This window comes from Physella acuta, unplaced genomic scaffold (genome assembly GCF_028476545.2).
Source record: "Physella acuta isolate Inbredline_101_S28 unplaced genomic scaffold, ASM2847654v3 ptg001990l, whole genome shotgun sequence".
NCBI lineage: Eukaryota > Metazoa > Mollusca > Gastropoda > Physidae > Physella > Physella acuta.
In genome coordinates, this window is record NW_026733495.1 from 25,696 (window position 1) to 38,446 (window position 12,751).

Here is a 12,751-nt window from a genome sequence, read left to right on the forward strand (position 1 = left end):
GCACCCCCCCCTCAACCTTTCAATTTATTTTTCCAACCCATTTTGGCGCCCCCTAAGGTCGGCGCCCGGGGACATATGTGTCACCCCGCCCCCCCCCCCCTCCCCCGCTACGCTACTGCAGTGTCACTTATCATCACAAAAAAACAGACCCCACTTTCAAAAATTTGTTTTTTTATCTTTTAAAAACACCGAAAACACCGATTTCGGACTATCCCTTCATATACTGACTTCATAGGTGACCTACTCAACTCTACTTCACCTGCCCAGTGTCCCGCCAAGTGCTCAGACAACATGTTTTTATCGTTTAAAAAACGATTCCAGCCGAGCACGCCTCTGACCACACTATCCTTTCATATGCTTAGGACAAAGAAACAGACAAACTCTACTTCACCAGCCCTGTATCCTGCCAAGTTCAGATAGGCAACTTTATTATTCACATCTAAAAAAAAAAAATTGAAAAAAAAATCATTGACGAATTGGTCTAGAACCTGTGCCACCCGCATGAGAGCCGACCTCACTACCGACTTAGCTATTTACTCGTGGCAATACAAGTGAAGTTTTATACTATACTATGAGTCTCCTTATGCAACTTGATTTACGCATATAGATCTAGATCTAACTCTAGTACGCTAGTAGTAGTAACTTTCAAATTAAATTTTATCTTAAATTAGCCAAACAAAGATTTATATAAAATAAAGAAGGTCTGAAATTATCTAGATCTAGATAGAATTATCTAGATCTAGTCTAGATTCTACGGCTCTTTTGCTTAAGTCTTCTTATGTTTAGTTTTTCTTGCTAGACCTAGAATCTAGATCTAATCATTAGCTACGCTTATAGGCCCGGAGCGAGCATTTCAAAATTACCATATTCCAAACAAAGATTTATATAAAACTAGAATACCCGTCATCCGTTGGATAACTGTGGGTTTCGGGGGTCATCCATCAAAAAACATCACGTCTGTCACTCAGAGGCATAGCGACCCTTCCCGGCGCCCGGGGACAAATTTTTCGATTTTAACCCCCCCCCCCCAAGATTTCGATTTTCAACCCCCCCCCCCTCAAACTTTTGATGTGCACCCCCCCCCCCCCCACTCAAACTTTCGATTTGAACCCCCCTCAACCTTTCAATTTATTTTTCCAAACCATTTTGGCGCCCCAACATATGTCCCCCCCGCCCCCCCCTTCCCCCCTCCACCTCCCCTTACCCCCCCCCCCCGCCTCCCCTCCCGCCCCCCCCCCCCCCTGCCTCCTCGCTACGCTACTGCAGTGTCACTTATCGTCACGAAAAACAGACCCCACATTCAAAAATATGTTTCTTATCTTTTAAAAACACCGAAAACACCGATTTCGGACTATCCCTTCATATACTGACGTCACATGTGACCTACTCAACTCTACTTCACCTGCCCAGTGTCCCGCCAAGTCTCAGACAACATGTTTTTATCGTTTAAAAAACGATTCCAGCCGAGCATGTCTCTGACCACACTATCCTTTCATATGCTTAGGACAAAGAAACAGATGAACTCTACTTCACCTGCCCTGTATCCTGCCAAGTTCAGATAGGCAACTTTATCATTCACATCTAAAAAAAAATTGAAAAAAAAAGATCATTGACATATTGGTCTAGAACCTGTGCCACCCACATGAGAGCGGACTACGCTATCAACTTAGCTATTTACTCGTGACGTCACAAATAATTTTTATACTATACTTTTGAGTCTCCGCGCATAGATCTAGATCTACGTCTAGTAGTAGAATCTAGTAACTTTCAAATTAAATTTTATCTTAAATTAGCCAAACAAAGATTTATATAAAATAATTAAGGCCTGAAATAGATTCTAGATGTATTAAGGCCTGAAATAGATTCTAGATGTAGAATTTACATTAAGTCTAGATCTAGAATTTACATTGAGTCTAGTGACCTAGATCTAGGCTAGATCTAGATCTAGGCTAGATTCATAACTTTCCTTCGACAGCTGATCATTAGATCTAGAGAAATTTATTGTAAAACTAAATGAAAAAAGACAGTTTAAAATTGATATAAGTGTTGGAACGTAATAAATACAGCAAACGGACGTATTGTTAAAGTTATGACCGACAGAAAATTAGATTTAGAACGCGTTAAACTTTTGAATGGGAACACAATTTTCTTCGATAGACGCCGCCATTTTATTGTACTAAAGAGTAAACAAAAACCTGTGACGTCACGGTCCCGCCGAGTGTAGTGGTCGTTTTAATCTTTTTTAAAAAAATGGGTTATTCTGCGTATGAATAAATCAATAAATTAATTAACGTCTTTAAATAAATGTGTGATTAACAGTCTGTCTGCATTAAAAAATTATTCTCTACCTACATACTATTTTACAGCTATCCAGATTGAGTCGAACATATCACAATAGTCGATCAGGCAAACAAACAAACAAACAAACAAACAAACAAACAAATAAATATTCAAACATGTAAACAAACTTGACTTTTAGTAGTATATAGATAGATAATAAAGGTCTAAAATAGTTTAGTATATAGAAAATCATTATTATCTAAATCTAGATAGAAAATTATCTATATTTTAGATCTACGACTGAGCTATATCTAGAGTTTACGTCTATAATTTTGCACACTTAGCGGTATAGAAGCCGCGTATGAATCTTAAGTTATGCAAATAGGCCCTGCATCCAGCATTTCCTAATTAGCATATTTCATAGCTATACAAACAAAGATTTATATAAAATAATAAAGTTCTAAAATAGTTTAGTATATAGAAACTCATTATTATCTAAATCTAGATAGAATTATCTATATTCTAGATCTACGACTGGTTTGCTAAAGTCTGGTTTTTTTTTTTTTTGGATTGTATTTATAACTAATAAATCATTGATTTGACCTAGATTCTAGATTCTAGATCTAGATCTATAAATAACTTTCCTTCGACAGCTGATCTTTAGATCTAGAGAAATTTATTGTAAAACTAAATGAAAAAGACAGTTGAAAATTGATATAAGTGTTGGAACGTAAAGTTAAAGCCGACAGAAAATTAGCTTTAGAACGCGTTAAACATTGGAATGGGAACACAATCTTCTTCGATAGGCCGCCATTATCGATGTAAAAAAATAAACACATCATGTGACGTCACTGTTTCCGTCGAGTCTAGTGGCTTTTCAAATCTTTTTAAAAAAATGGGTTACTCTACTTATGAATAAATCAATAAATTAATTAACGTCTTTAAATAAATTTGTGATTAACAGTCTGTCTGCATTAAAAAATTATTCTCTACCTACATACTATTTTACAGCTCTCCAGACAGAGTCGAACATATCACAATTTTCGATCGGACAAACAAAAAAACAAACAAATAAATATTCAAACATGTAAACAAACTTGACTTTTAGTAGTATTAAGATGTAAGGTTGTTTTTATTTTCGCTTTATCTATATATATAAAGCAAAGTGGTCAGGTGCCCGACAGGGCACTTCCCGGCGCCGCAGGCGCGTCAAATTTGGCACGATGGTGCCTTGGGGCGATAGAACACGAGGGCCGGTGACGGTTGGCCGAAGAGTCCACGAGGAGGGGGTCAAAACTGACCTCGACTGACCGGCGCCTTATATGGGCTATATTACGAAAAAAAATTTCCTCCGACGACCCCCCTTGAAATTTTGTGAGGTGGTAGGAGAACGCCTTGGGGTGTCACAAAAAACTCGCCATGTCCGGGAAAATTCGTTAAATGGGTCAAAACTGACCAGTCGTACTTCCCTATATAATCTTTGTATTTTATGGGAAAAACAGAGGGTGATTTCAAAACGGATTTTAGGGCACTTACCGTCTTTACATCTGGCTAATTTTTTGCATGCTCTTAGATAAATGGCTTGACCTTTAGGGAAAAATGTCGGTTTCACTCAAAGCCCTCGATGAGGGCTAAAATCTGACCGCGAGTGAAATTCTCTTTATATGAGCTCTATTACGAAAAAAAATTTCCTCCGACGACCCCCCTTGAAATTTTGTGAGGTGGTAGGAGAACGCCTTGGGGTGTCACAAAAAACTCGCCATGTCCGGGAAAATTCGGTAAATGGGTCAAAACTGACCAGTCGTATTTCCCTATATAATCTTTGTATTTTATGGGAAAAACAGAGGGTGATTTCAAAACGGATTTTAGGGCACTTACCGTCTTTACATCTGGCTAATTTTTTTTATACACCTCTATAGATGACTACGCCGTATGGAAAAACTGTTGGTCAGACTTAAAGCCCTCTCAGAGTGCTAAAAATGACCGCGAGAGAAATTCTCATGATACAAGATTTGTTTATTTGGTCTATGAACAGGGGAGGTAACTTTTTAATGTAATAATTTTTAAATATTTTGTATACTCTTTTTTAAAACAAACAAAATTCATAAAGTATAGCATTGTTTTAAATAAATATTTTGTTACAAATTAAGTTTTGCATTGTATTGAAATCATAAAAATTTATTGCGAAAGTAATTTATTATAATATTTGATTGATACTATTAAGAAAACCCTTGCAGTTATAATAACTGAGCGTGTAATAAGTTTTCGAATATTCCATCAATATCAGAGTGGCAGAAAATTATTCCACTGTATAAAATTTAGGCCCTAAGCATTTAACATAGTAGCCAATTACCTATTAATTACCCTTTCGATTCCTCAATTTTTTTGAAAACCTAAGCGAAGCTAGGCAGTATGCCTAGTTAATAATATAATTGTTTTCCAATAAACCTCACCACTGTGTGCGTAGGTTCAGAGGGGATTGGGCTAGGGGCAGAACTTCGTGGTGGGGTTTGGGTCGTGGTATTACTTAGTCTGTAGAGTTGCTGGGGCTGTGTATGGGGTAGTATTTTATTTGTTTTCTGTTTTAGATTTTTACAAATTTACATGAGTAGCTTTCTATAAAACAAGCGTTATTTTTTCTTTCTTTATAAAAAACGTTGAACGAGAAGTTGATGAAAATTTCACTGCAGTGGCGAAATTTGTTTTCCCGAATAGTCACTTTGAATAAGATATTTCATTTATTATTCCCAGTGGTGATGGAAAACTGGTCTTTCCTGGAGATTTCAAACTTCGGGGAATATCCTGGTTATTGTTTGATCACAAGTATTATCTAACTGAAGGTAAGTATTGACCTCTTCACCTGGGGACAGACACTCTTCTAGGAGAGACTCCAAAATCCAGCAACTGCTGCCTTGTAGTTTGTTCTTGGTTGGACAAAGGCTATGGAAGTAAATCCAAAAAGAAAAGCAGGCTGAAATCGGCCACTGGCCTCAATGGCGCATAACCAGTTGACACGTATACTTAATGGCATTGGAAAGACCCCTTCCAATACTAAAATTAAGAACGAAGAAGAAGAAAGGGTGGTTTAACATATAAGACAGACTTTGATTAATTAACTAAAGACATTTATCTCCTAAGTAGTTTGATGCGTGGAGAGACGATTGTTGATTATTTAATTTTTCATATATGGATCGAAATCGAGATTTTGACTAATCGACACTTTCCTGATTTGTAAAACAAAACAGTTTCGCAATCCTTTGATTTCTTTGTGTTTAAATGCGATAACTAGAGTACCTTTTGAATTATTTGAACGAGATTTTGTTAGATCCAATTCTCCTATCTATATATAAAAAAGCAAAGTCGCTTCAAATTTGGCAGGCACCTGCCTTGGGGCAATAGAACACCGGTGCCGGTTGGCCGCAAAGTTCACGATCAGTGGGTCAAAACAGACCTCGGCTGACCGGCGCTTTATATGAGCTATTATCGAAAAAAAAATTTTGCCGAACGACCCCCTTTGCTATTTTGTGAGGTGGTAGGGGAACGCCTAGGGGTGTCATTAAAAAAAAACTCGGCATATCTGGGAAAACTTCCAAAAGTGGTCAAAACTGACCAGTCATATTTCCCTAAATAATCTTTGTATTTTATGTGAAAAACAGAGTGTAATTTCCACAAAGATTTTAAGGTAATTGTCGTCTATACATCTGGCTAATTTTTTGCATGCACCTAGATAAATGGATACTCCGTATGGAAAATCTGTCGGTTGGACTCAAAGCCCTAAACGAGGGCTAAAACATTGCCGCGAGTAAAATATTCTGTTTATATAGCTATAAAACGAAAAAAAAATCTTTTGCCGAACGACCTCCTTGATATTTTGTGAGGTCGTAGAAGAACGCCTTGGGGTGTCAGAAAAAAACCATTATCACGGTAAAGATGAACAAAAATTAGTGTTGAAATCAACCTTTTCAGAAGTGCCCCCCCCCCCCCCCCCCCAAACAACCTGGACCCTCTGCATTACGGGGTTCGTTAGCTTGGCAGTTCCGCCTCTGAAAATGGGCTATTTTAACATTCATATTGAATCTTTTTTTTATATTTTAAAAAATTGTATACTATAAACGGTCCAATTTGATATCTAGCCCCAATCTTTATTCTAATAGAATTTGAGTGTACTGATACTACTCGGACGTGCGCTCCTAGCGAACCAGAACAAGTCAGCAGAGGATTTTGGAGAGAAACATTATCCTTCAGCGGGACAACATTTGAACACCCAGCCGAATCATCACCAGACCCAGTGGTCTATTGTCTTGAGAAAACACCACCACCACCTACAACGACTACTCCACCCCCTCCAACGACGTCTGAGAAAAAGTCTCCACCAAACAAGTCTGTCATGGCATCAACAAATGTGGCCGTGTTTGCTTGTATCACCCTGTTGTTTATTCTGATCTAACAGTTGGTTTTTTCGCCTGATTGTATGCTTACCTGTCATTTTAGTACAGGTAATTGTCTGTTACATGACTAAATCTTCTTTTATTAAAAAAAAAATATTTGTAGCTATACAGCGTACTGGTAATAATTTAAGAGTAATAATAAGTGGCTAAATGTTACTTGGCTTATAGATTTCACATGTGAGATATCGTGGTATACTATAGGAATGATAAACCAACACATATTTCTTTTTGTGGGTGTGAAGAGAGTTTACTAATCAAACACATTTTTTAAAAGTCTAAATCTCGGCGTTCCGTTTGCTCACTTTAAACTCAATATGACTTAGTCCAAATCTAGACTTGACACGGAGCTAATTTGTTACTTTCAGCTTTATATCGGCCATATAAGTCAGATTTTTTTTTTTTACTAATGAAGGAGTATAAAAAATTATATTTCGACAAATTATATTATAATTTAAATTCACAAAATTGACTTTTAATTATGTGCTTCTTTGGAATGGGAGAGAAGTGGGATATGCGCTAGTACACACAAAAACTACACATAGCCTACATGCTTATCATATCGCCGTGTGTTCGTTTACTCACAGATACACTGAGGGGGAGACATCAAAATAAAATGGCTGAATGTGATTGGATCCATTTAATTAATAAAATTTAGGTTATAAATCCATTTAATTAATGACAATTTAGGTTATAAACAGATGATTGAAATGAAGGTGGGACTACAACAACATTAAGATTATGTTTTGATTACTGTGTACTTTGTAAATCTTTTTTTATATACTTTAGTCTTTAGTGCGTTTAGAAATAAGAGTTGATAATGAAGTAGTAACCGTTGCTAGTCCTTATCTGATTTAGTTTCGCACCAAAACTTGTGGCTCTACACGTTTAGAGCATAACAGATCCTTTGTAACACAGATGTACTCCATATTTGTATCAGTCTGGTTTTAAAATAGTTACTTTATTTTTACAATTTTAAAAAAAATATTACATTTTACTTTTTTTTTCTTCTGTTGGAGGGTTGAACTTTAAAATAACAAATTTAAATCACATTGCGTTGTTCAGATGTTTACAGTTGTGTTTTCTTATCCGAGTGCCAATTGTTTGCTATGTTATAATAAAAGTTAGAATATATCGTCACTATGTTATTCTGTTTATAATCAGGGGCGGAACTACAGTGCCGCCAGACCCCGCCATGCGGGGGGCCCATACCAATTGGGGGCCCAAAAATCCTGGCTAAATTATTTAAAAAAAAAAAAATTAGGTGGAGGTCGAGTTATCTTTCTTCTACAGTTACAAACAAACACGATAGTCGGCAAACGTCTTTGAGAAAAATGCACAGTATATAGTTCGAGAGACCGCCAGACATATAGACAACTTCAAAGACGAAGCATCTGAAATTTGACTGTGCCGGCACGCTTTAAAATCGGGCTGGGGAAATGTTGCGGCGAGGCGACTATCCTGGTCTTCTAGACGATCGGAAAAAGTCGGCACTATTGATGTAGATGTTTATCGGCGCTTTCTTGTCCCCTTCCCTTGCCAACTCTCTCCCCCCCCCCCCCCCTGCCCCTACCCCTCACCTCTACCCCTCACCACACCCTTACTCTTACAATAAGATGTAATGCATAGATTAACGAACCGTCTATGAACTGTAAACTGACCACTTCTGCACATTTTGTTAAAGACACTAGTCAGTAGTTGTTCATTTACCTGATGAACAGGGGCGGAACTACAGTCCGGCTAGACCCCGCAATGCGCGGGAAGGGGGGGGGAGGGGGCAGGCCGTTTAGGGGCCCACTGCTGACCAAAATTAATATTTTTTTAAAATTTTGAATTTAATTTTTGCCTTAATATTTGGTTTGTAAAAGAAAAACACTGTAGCTGCGGTACGATTATCTTTATTTTACAGTCACTATACCACGCTCTTCCGCAAAAGATAAAATCCATTACAGAAACTACAGTGTAAAATATAGGCAACTCTTCAAATTTTGAATGACTTCTTTGAATGGTTCCCCCCCCCCCCCTTCCCTTTGATAGCTAAAAAGAGGACACGTAACTGTTTGACCGATCCTCCAAAGTGTACTGTGGCGGATGGGGCAGGGGATGGGGACCAAAAAGGGGGTTAAAAAATTGTCGCCAATTTTTTTTACATATTTAAAACAGTTATTTATAGTTGTATTTTTTAACCATCGTCAAGGCCGAGTTCTATTTCCCTACAATCAAACACACGCTGTCGCCGGCAAAATTCTTTTTAAAAAAACAACAAAGTCCATAGCACGAAAAGCCGCTACATATGAAGTGTGCTTTCATGATGCGCGGTTCTCATTTGCGGCATTGGTAGGGGATCCCGAAATCTATTGTACATTTTTCAATGTTAATATGTGTTTGTGATAGTGGTTGAATTTGTATCCTGTACTATCTTGTATCGTACAAATAATTTTTAAAAAAAATATAATACTAGAAACTTCAGTTTTATATACGTTTACTTGTTTTTGATTTTACAAGAAATATAGTAAACTTTTAAGGCCTATACTTCAAATTATCTCCCCTGAGTAAGTTTTACAATGGGCGATGCTGACGTACATAGATCAAGGCGTTTTGTTGACCCTTTCAAGTTTTTTCCCGAGCCGACCCCTATCCCATCCCTCTTTCTCAACCTCACAAGTATCGAGGAGATAAATGTATCGTTTATGAACTACTTCCTAACCGTACGATTCACCACTTCAGCACATTTTGTCAGACACTAGACAGCACTAGATCTAGTCAACACATATTAATTTACTTTCATAGTATTAGGCACATCTAATTCACAAAACAGGGCAGGTAAGATTATTTTTTATATAATTATTTAGAAATTAATTAGAACATTTAGAATTAATTGAACATTATTAATAGTCATTGAGGTGGGGGTGTGTGAGGGTCTGGCTTTTTGTTAATCCCCCCCCCCCTCCCCTAAATCAGAAGGTTATCCAACGCGTGACCTGGCCACATACAGTTGTACATGTGAAAAACATTTTTCTCTCTATTATTATTATGCATTACTGCATCATTCACCCAATCGCCATGAAAACTTGGGAAGCTGTTGAGTACAACCCCGCAAAGGTTTCTGTCATAGGCCCAACATTTGTACATATTTGAGTGGGGACTCCTAACGGAAATATGTGATTTAGCCAGTGGCGTAGGCAGGGGGGGGGGGGGTTAGGGGGGTCATAACCCCCCCCCATCGACCCCTCGGTATATATATATATATATATATATATATATATATATATATATATATATATATATATATATATATATATATATATGGGGGCCCAAAAAAATTTTTTGGGGGGTGGCCCATTTTTTCTAGTTCCGCCACTGTTTATAATGCTAAAAAAATGTCTAGATTACTTTTATTAAACGCCATGTTTAAATAGTTCTTTCGGTTATCGTTGCTTAATAAGCAGGGCCGGCGCTACCTATAAGGTGAACTAGGCGGCCGCTTAGGGCGCTGTCCGTAGGGGGGTGCCAAAAGGGGTTGGAAAAACCTAGGGCGCTAAATAACCTGGCGCCGGCACTGTGCTTAACCAATGTGATGAGATCTAGACTTCTGGCAACTGAAATGAAATATGCAGTACTAGTAAAATGAGATCACCTACAATGCTCTCAAATTGAATCCATGTCAGGGGTGAGCTGTTATTATGGAAACGGCTGTGGTAAAATGGTTTGCCACGAGAGATGTTGTATAACTCTTTGCCGCAGGCAGATCATGTTATCACTACACAAAACTAAACACGTTTTCAAGGAAGTCACAAAGTGTTGACTAAAGGATACCAGAGTGTCTGAAATAAGAACAACAGGGTAGACGTCACGGGTATTGCAGTAAGAACGTTGCTTGCGTGTTGAAGTAAGGGCGCCGATAGGGTGTTGTAATAAGGACGTCACTATAGTGTTGAAGTAAGGACGTCACTGGGGTGTTGTAATAAGGACGTCACTGGGGTGTTGAAGGAAGGACATCGGTAATGTGTTTGAGTAAGGACGTTACACAAGACTGTTGAAGTAAGGATGGCAATAGAGTGTTTAATGACGTCATTACAATCTTGAAATAAGGACGTCACAACTGTATTGGATAAAACAAGTTTTAAACCTTTTTACTTTCTCGTATATACGAAGTATACAAATCTCAACGTTTTACACCTCACTGATACGGAAAAACATAATTTTGCAATCTTGTCCGTATGTCTGTGTGTCTCTGTGTGTGTGTGTGTGTGTGTGTGTAAACACGATAACTTGAGTACCGTTACAGCTAGGTTGATGAAATTTCATATATAAGTATTTTATTAAAATCGTAGACCCGTAACAACTTTTGAGCGATTTCCGATAACCGGAAGTGGTATTTTTTCTACTTTGAATTTTTCAAAAGCCTATAACTTGAGAACTATTTCAGATCATCATCATCATTCCTTTGTGGCCCCTGGGGAGCAAAGGGCTGCAACCACACATCTCCATCGGGCTCGGTTTTGGGCTGTCTCCTTTATCTGTGCCCATGTGGGACCAGCTGTTTACGCCTCTTCTTCAATCGTTCTTCTCCATGTCTTCCTTGGCCGGCCCACCATCCTTTTTCCCTGGGGATTCCAGTATATATCATGCCTTGCGATGTCAGCTCGTATTTATAAATAACACTACGGGGGATGGCAAGTTGGGATATAGACCTGATTTTTAACCAATTTTTAATTACGCTGGCTAGTACTTGTCAGGAGATGAATTAGGAGTTAGTTTAAGTAATCAGATTACGACTTAACGGAGTGAGTCGGTAAATGATATCTAACATATGTACGTGCTTATGTAGTGGGGGTGGGAGCACTGTGTGTGAGGGGGGGGGGGATATATCGTGGGGTCTGAAATGAATTACGATGACCCATCACTAAGACACTGGGGGGAGGGGGTTACAGTACAAGTATGTTTTTTTTCTGATAAACTTTTGCTTCCATAGATTTGTCTATCGAGGATCAAATTACAAGGCAGTAGTTGTTTGATTTTTTAAGGAGTTTGCTGTCCCCAGATATCGAAACTTAGCTGGCTTGGGGAATTTTATTTTATTGGGGTTATTTTATAAGGGTCAGTGTTTCTGTGATGACGTGTGATTATAGGAGATGGGGGGGGGGGTGGGTCATTGTGGTTTGAAAACGGGTGAAATGGTGTGACGTAGTTGAGGAGAAAACCCACAAAACAGCCCAGATTTAGGGTCACTTTTGCGGCAGTAAGGTCGGTAAATATTTAAATGCAAGCGGGGCGCATTCTATATGTTACGGCATTCCTGCTTCTATAGCTACCCTAAACCAATAACTTAACATCAGAGCAGGCCATAATGCCAACCCCTGACGCCCCAGAGTTTCTTCCAAGCATCTCACCCCCCCCCCCGAAGAAAGTCTACCCCCCCCCCCCCCCCCCCGAACGAAATAAAATTTATATAGAAAATATATCCTTTTAACAGTGTCCGCCCCCCCCCCCGAAGAAAGTCTACCGCCCCCCCCCCCCCCCCGAAAATTTCAAGTGCCCCCCCCCCCCAGAGAAAAAAGTCTGGAAAAAACACTGCTGTCGCACGACCATAATACCGAGCCTAGTCCAGTTTCTTTTCGGAGCCCCCCCCCCCCCCCGCCCAATGCAGCATTCTGACAACACAAAAAAATCAAATAAGATTTCTTAAGTTGAAACGGAAAGTACATTCTCTTCTAATGCAGATGCTTGTATAATTTTTTTTATAATCTAAAATATTAAGACGTCACGCTTTTTTTTTACGACTTTTACCTGTCCCTTCCGCTCCGTCACAAAAAAGCTAGACCCCCCCCCCTCCCTAAAATGAAGTTACAACTTCTCAAAATGGTTGTTTAAATTTTCATAAACATTTATTATTTTTTTTCCTAAAATCTTGACTGAGTTCGGTCTCCTTTAATCAAATTCTTCTACAATTTATTAAAACAGTTTTCTAAAACGCAAAATAACGGCTAAAATTCGTTTTTTCTCCTCATTTATAGCGCAGTTTT